Source organism: Octopus bimaculoides, unplaced genomic scaffold, assembly GCF_046866305.1.
Source record: "Octopus bimaculoides isolate indiv1 unplaced genomic scaffold, ASM4686630v1 contig162, whole genome shotgun sequence".
Classification (NCBI taxonomy): Eukaryota; Metazoa; Mollusca; class Cephalopoda; order Octopoda; family Octopodidae; genus Octopus; species Octopus bimaculoides.
In genome coordinates, this window is record NW_028315412.1 from 27,501 (window position 1) to 35,000 (window position 7,500).

General features: G+C 37.5%; 4 non-coding genes across 4 annotated transcripts; 2 read left to right on the forward strand and 2 right to left on the reverse strand.

Moving 5' to 3' along the window:
• Positions 1–746: 746 nt before the first annotated feature.
• Trnae-uuc (transfer RNA glutamic acid (anticodon UUC)) lies at positions 747–818 on the reverse strand. Its single transcript has one exon. It is a non-coding gene; the product is annotated as a tRNA-Glu (tRNA).
• A 1,710-nt stretch (positions 819–2,528) lies between these two features.
• Trnae-uuc (transfer RNA glutamic acid (anticodon UUC)) lies at positions 2,529–2,600 on the forward strand. The gene has a single exon. It is a non-coding gene; the product is annotated as a tRNA-Glu (tRNA).
• A 749-nt stretch (positions 2,601–3,349) lies between these two features.
• On the reverse strand, positions 3,350–3,421 carry Trnae-uuc (transfer RNA glutamic acid (anticodon UUC)). The gene has a single exon. It is a non-coding gene; the product is annotated as a tRNA-Glu (tRNA).
• Positions 3,422–6,770: 3,349 nt separating this feature from the next.
• On the forward strand, positions 6,771–6,842 carry Trnae-uuc (transfer RNA glutamic acid (anticodon UUC)). Its single transcript has one exon. It is a non-coding gene; the product is annotated as a tRNA-Glu (tRNA).
• Positions 6,843–7,500: the final 658 nt, after the last annotated feature.

Consider the following 7,500-nt stretch of genomic DNA (forward strand, 5'->3'; position numbering starts at 1 on the left):
ATTATTTTGTTTGTCTTTTTTTTAGTTAGTTTAAGGTAGTATATTAAAGTTTCTAAGTTTAGATTTTATTTCACCCATTTCCTATATAGTTGTTACATTCGCTTCCGTTCTTGGGAATCGGGTGGTTGCATGATAACAACCTTACTTCCCAACCACGTGGTTCTGGTTTCAGTCCCACTGCGTGGCACCTTGTGCACATATGTCTTCCACTATAGCCTCGGGCCAACCAAAGCATTGTGAGTGGATTTGGTAGATGGAAACTGGAAGAAGCCCCTCGTATATACATACCTATATATATATATATATATATATATATATATATATATATATATACTCTTTTACTTGTTTCAGTGTTTTGAAAGTGGCCATGCTGGAGCACCGCCTTTAGTCGAGCAAATCGACCTCAGGATTTATTCTTTGGAAGCCTAGTACTTATTCTATCGGTCTCTTTTGCCGAATCGCTAAGTTACGGGGATGTAAACACACCAGTGACATTTGAAAAAAATTAATTCGTAATAGGTTATAAAACGATGCTGTATAATGTTTTATTTTTTTTATTAATTCCTAATTTCTTCAAATAATCTCTTTTTCTTTGTGTCACAATCACTGCTAGGATGTTGTTTCTGTCCAAGGGGTAGATTTTAATTATTTAAGAAATTGACTTCGATTATGGCAAATTACTTAAAACAAATTTATTAACGTGATTCATTTCAAAGACGAAAAAAAATAAATAAATGCAGTAAGCTTTCCCATGCCGGGAATCGAACCCGGGCCGCCTGGGTGAAAGCCAGGAATCCTAACCACTAGACCACATGGGAAGGCTGCTTCAGATCTCTATTACTTATACCTTTATCAAAAGTATGTCTTTCTTATCAGTTGATGTCAAAGCTGCTGGCTGCTTTTATGTCACCTTCGTTGATTAAGTGAGGCGTTTCGAATAAAGTACATTGCTCAGAAACGCTAACATAAATTATGCATCCTATTTAAAGTCCAAATTGTTGGTAGTTCTTAATCCCTTTCACCAAATTCGAACCCGATATTGTTTTAAACTTCAAAATGAAAAACAAAAGTCTGTAAGGAAAACTTTCTGTCTATCTTATCTGTCTGTCTATTTCTCTCAGTCTCGCTTCCCCTCTCGCTTGCCTCACAGTTCTCTAGCCTGACAGCTTTCTCGCCTCCTCTCTCTTACGTCTCCTTCCTCTCTCGCCCCCTCTCTCTCTCTCGTCTCCCCTCTCTCTCTCCTCACTACTCTCTCGCCTCACCGCTCTTTCGCCTCCTCCCTCTCTCTGTCGCCTCCCCTCTCTCTTGCCTCCCCCTCTTTCACTTCCTCTCTCTCTCACCTCCTCTCTCTCGCCTCACGCTTCTCACGATGAATATCTTAAGCGACTGTAAACTTATTAAATATTCGGATCTTTTTGGTTTGACGGGCAACACTTGTTTTCCTAACGAAACACTTTCAAACTTGGGACACTGGTAGAATGTGTCATATAAAACAACTTTTCTCTTAGCCTTCTTAACAAAAAATTGTACATCGCAAATTATTTCATGTTAAAGTTGTCGTATTTCTGTAATTTCAGCCATTCACTGACGTCTATTCAGCTGAATAGTTACTGCTGTCTTTGTAAACAATAATTTTTGCCGGTGTCAAGAGTGTTATTCCCTGTTTAATTATATCATTGTTCCCTAGTAAGGGTTTAGGGTTATATGGTTAGGGTTCGAGTTTTAGATTTAGGGTTAGGGTTGGGTTTAGGGTTGGGGTTAGGGTTAGGGTTGGGTTTAGGGTTGGGGTTAGGGTTAGGGTTATGGTTATGAGTTATAGGGTTTTATGGTTAGGGTTATGAGTGAGGTTATGGCAAAAATAATAATAACCCTAACCGTAACCCTAAAACTAAACCTAACTCTAAAACCCGAACCCTAACCCTAAAATCCTAAAGCTAAAACCAGTACAAACGCACGAACGATGTCATAAATAACTGTACCACCGATAGTTGTTGTTGATAAACTACGGCACTAATTTTATTCAAGGGAAGAGATCCCATGACACCGTTAGAGCATGTTGTTTACATTCCACGGCAGTAATTGTTTTCACCTCAATAGACGTCAGTGATTGGTTGAAATTACCGAAATACGACAATTTTTTACATGAAATAACTTCGAATACAAAATTTTTTATCTGTTCTATAACACAAAATATACAAGTATACGAAGTTTGAAAGTGTTTCGGTACCAAAAATACTACATAAAACATAAATGAAAAATGTTGCCCGTCAAATCAGAAAGATCCAAATATTCGGATTTCTCGATATCCTCCAAAGATTATAAATAAAATCCATGCATCTGGAATTAAGCATTTTCTGAAATTTTAAAACTAAGTGAAAATTTTCAAATTTGGAATATTGATGAAATTTTTCACGCTGACTCTCAGAACCGCAGTAGTCAGTGAACATCATGTCATAGAAAGAGCATGGTAGCAGAAAGAGAGCAACATTTTAAATAAAACTTTATGTACTGTCACTAACCAGCAGTTCTCCCATGTGGTCTAGTGGTTAGGATTCCTGGTTTTCACCCAGGCGGCCCGGGTTCGATTCCCGGCATGGGAACGCTCATTCTTTTGTTTGTCTTTTTTTTAGTTAGTTTAAGGTAGTATATTAAAGTTTCTAAGTTTAGATTTTATTTCACCCATTTCCTATATAGTTGTTACATTCGCTTCCGTTCTTGGGAATCGGGTGGTTGCATGATAACAACCTTACTTCCCAACCACGTGGTTCTGGTTTCAGTCCCACTGCGTGGCACCTTGTGCACATATGTCTTCCACTATAGCCTCGGGCCAACCAAAGCATTGTGAGTGGATTTGGTAGATGGAAACTGGAAGAAGCCCCTCGTATATACATACCTATATATATATATATATATATATATATATATATATATATATACTCTTTTACTTGTTTCAGTGTTTTGAAAGTGGCCATGCTGGAGCACCGCCTTTAGTCGAGCAAATCGACCTCAGGATTTATTCTTTGGAAGCCTAGTACTTATTCTATCGGTCTCTTTTGCCGAATCGCTAAGTTACGGGGATGTAAACACACCAGTGACATTTGAAAAAAATTAATTCGTAATAGGTTATAAAACGATGCTGTATAATGTTTTATTTTTTTTATTAATTCCTAATTTCTTCAAATAATCTCTTTTTCTTTGTGTCACAATCACTGCTAGGATGTTGTTTCTGTCCAAGGGGTAGATTTTAATTATTTAAGAAATTGACTTCGATTATGGCAAATTACTTAAAACAAATTTATTAACGTGATTCATTTCAAAGACGAAAAAAAATAAATAAAAGCAGTAAGCGTTCCCATGCCGGGAATCGAACCCGGGCCGCCTGGGTGAAAGCCAGGAATCCTAACCACTAGACCACATGGGAAGGCTGCTTCAGATCTCTATTACTTATACCTTTATCAAAAGAGTATGTCTTTCTTATCAGTTGATGTCAAAGCTGCTGGCTGCTTTTATGTCACCTTCGTTGATTAAGTGAGGCGTTTCGAATAAAGTACATTGCTCAGAAACGCTAACATAAATTATGCATCATATTTAAAGTCCAAATTGTTGGTAGTTCTTAATCCCTTTCACCAAATTCGAACCCGATATTGTTTTAAACTTCAAAATGAAAAACAAAAGTCTGTAAGGAAAACTTTCTGTCTATCTTATCTGTCTGTCTATTTCTCTCAGTCTCGCTTCCCCTCTCGCTTGCCTCACAGTTCTCTAGCCTGACAGCTTTCTCGCCTCCTCTCTCTTACGTCTCCTTCCTCTCTCGCCCCCTCTCTCTCTCTCGTCTCCCCTCTCTCTCTCCTCACTACTCTCTCGCCTCACCGCTCTTTCGCCTCCTCCCTCTCTCTGTCGCCTCCCCTCTCTCTTGCCTCCCCCTCTTTCACTTCCTCTCTCTCTCACCTCCTCTCTCTCGCCTCACGCTTCTCACGATGAATATCTTAAGCGACTGTAAACTTATTAAATATTCGGATCTTTTTGGTTTGACGGGCAACACTTGTTTTCCTAACGAAACACTTTCAAACTTGGGACACTGGTAGAATGTGTCATATAAAACAACTTTTCTCTTAGCCTTCTTAACAAAAAATTGTACATCGCAAATTATTTCATGTTAAAGTTGTCGTATTTCTGTAATTTCAGCCATTCACTGACGTCTATTCAGCTGAATAGTTACTGCTGTCTTTGTAAACAATAATTTTTGCCGGTGTCAAGAGTGTTATTCCCTGTTTAATTATATCATTGTTCCCTAGTAAGGGTTTAGGGTTATATGGTTAGGGTTCGAGTTTTAGATTTAGGGTTAGGGTTGGGTTTAGGGTTGGGGTTAGGGTTAGGGTTGGGTTTAGGGTTGGGGTTAGGGTTAGGGTTATGGTTATGAGTTATAGGGTTTTATGGTTAGGGTTATGAGTGAGGTTATGGCAAAAATAATAATAACCCTAACCGTAACCCTAAAACTAAACCTAACTCTAAAACCCGAACCCTAACCCTAAAACCCTAAAGCTAAAACCAGTACAAACGCACGAACGATGTCATAAATAACTGTACCACCGATAGTTGTTGTTGATAAACTACGGCACTAATTTTATTCAAGGGAAGAGATCCCATGACACCGTTAGAGCATGTTGTTTACATTCCACGGCAGTAATTGTTTTCACCTCAATAGACGTCAGTGATTGGTTGAAATTACCGAAATACGACAATTTTTTACATGAAATAACTTCGAATACAAAAATTTTTATCTGTTCTATAACACAAAATATACAAGTATACGAAGTTTGAAAGTGTTTCGGTACCAAAAACACTACATAAAACATAAATGAAAAATGTTGCCCGTCAAATCAGAAAGATCCAAATATTCGGATTTCTCGATATCCTCCAAAGATTATAAATAAAATCCATGCATCTGGAATTAAGCATTTTCTGAAATTTTAAAACTAAGTGAAAATTTTCAAATTTGGAATATTGATGAAATTTTTCACGCTGACTCTCAGAACCGCAGTAGTCAGTGAACATCATGTCATAGAAAGAGCATGGTAGCAGAAAGAGAGCAACATTTTAAATAAAACTTTATGTACTGTCACTAACCAGCAGTTCTCCCATGTGGTCTAGTGGTTAGGATTCCTGGTTTTCACCCCGGCGGCCCGGGTTCGATTCCCGGCATGGGAACGCTCATTATTTTGTTTGTCTTTTTTTTAGTTAGTTTAAGGTAGTATATTAAAGTTTCTAAGTTTAGATTTTATTTCACCCATTTCCTATATAGTTGTTACATTCGCTTCCGTTCTTGGGAATCGGGTGGTTGCATGATAACAACCATACTTCCCAACCACGTGGTTCTGGTTTCAGTCCCACTGCGTGGCACCTTGTGCACATATGTCTTCCACTATAGCCTCGGGCCAACCAAAGCATTGTGAGTGGATTTGGTAGATGGAAACTGGAAGAAGCCCCTCGTATATACATACCTAAAACCCTAAAGCTAAAACCAGTACAAACGCACGAACGATGTCATAAATAACAGTACCACCGATAGTTGTTGTTGACAAACTATGGCACTAATTTTATTCAAGGGAAAAGATCCCATGACACCGTTAGAGCATGTTGTTTACATTCCACGGCAGTAATTGTTTTCACCTCAATAGACGTCAGTGATTGGTTGAAATTACCGAAATACGACAATTTTTTACATGAAATAACTTCGAATACGAAAATTTTTATCCTTTCTATAACACAAGATATACAAGTATACGAAGTTTGAAAGTGTTTCGGTACCAAAACACTACATAAAACATAAATGAAAAATGTTGCCCGTCAAATCAGAAGGATCCAGATATTCGGATTTCTCGGTATCCTCCAAAGATTATAAATAAAATCCATGCATCTGGAAGTAAGCATTGGATCTATTTTAAAACGGGGGCGCCAGTGTTTTCTTAACGAAACACTAACGAAACACTTTGAAACTTGGGACACTGGTAGAATATGTCATATAAAACATCTTTTACTCTTAGCCTTCTTAACAAAAAAAAAAAGAGTTCGCAAGTTATTCCATATTAAAGTTGTCGTATTTCTGTAATTTCAACCAATCACTGACGTCTATTCAGCACAATAGAGTTACTGCTGGGCGGTCATAAAAATGTTATTCCCTGTGACATATTTCATCCGGTTTAACCGTAATTTATACGCATATATTGTTTATATAATAAATTACGCTGTGCGTATCTATGTGTGTAACAATTTTAGAGTTCGGATTCTAGAGTTAGGGTTAGTTCTAGGGTTAGGGTTACGGTTACGGTTAACAGTCTAGTTAGGGTTAGGGGATTAATACGATATACACCGTTACAGCGCTAACTGTTTTCAACTGAATAGACGTCAGTGATTAGTAGAAATTATCGAAATAAGACAATTTTTTACATGAAATAAATTCGAATACGAAAATATTTTTCTGTTCTATAACACAAAATAGATAAGTATACGAAGTTTGAAAGTCTTTCCGTACCAAAAACACTACATAAAACATAAATGAAAACTGGCGCCCCCGTTTTAAAATAGATCCTAAGCATTTTCTGAAATTTTAAAACTAAGTGAAAATTTTCAAATTTGGAATATTGATGAAATTTTGCACGCTGACTCTCAGAACCGCAGTAGTCAGTGAACATTATGTCATAGAAAGAGCATGGTAGCAGAAAGAGAGCAATATTTTAAATAAAACTTTATGTACTGTCTCGAACCAGCAGCTCTCCCATGTGGTCTAGTGGTTAGGATACCTGGCTTTCACCCAGGCGGCCCGGGTTCGATTCCCGGCATGGGAACGCTCATTATTTTTTTGTTTTTTTTTTACTTAGTTTAAGGTAGTATATTAAAGTTTCTAAGTTTAGATTTAAATTCACCCATTTCCTATATAGTTGTTACATTCGCTTCCGTTCTTGGGAATCGGGTGGTTGCATGATAACAACCTTACTTCCCAACCACGTGGTTCTGGTTTCAGTCCCACTGCGTGGCACCTTGTGCACATATGTCTTCCACTATAGCCTCGGGCCAACCAAAGCATTGTGAGTGGATTTGGTAGATGGAAACTGGAAGAAGCCCCTCGTATATACATACCTATATATATATATATATATATATACTCTTTTACTTGTTTCAGTGTTTTGAAAGTGGCCATGCTGGAGCACCGCCTTTAGTCGAGCAAATCGACCTCAGGATTTATTCTTTGGAAGCCTAGTACTTATTCTATCGGTCTCTTTTGCCGAATCGCTAAGTTACGGGGATGTAAACACACCAGTGACATTTGAAAAAAATTAATTCGTAATAGGTTATAAAACGATGCTGTATAATGTTTTATTTTTTTTATTAATTCCTAATTTCTTCAAATAATCTCTTTTTCTTTGTGTCACAATCACTGCTAGGATGTTGTTTCTGTCCAAGGGGTAGATTTTAATTATTTAAGAAATTTACGTCGATTATGGC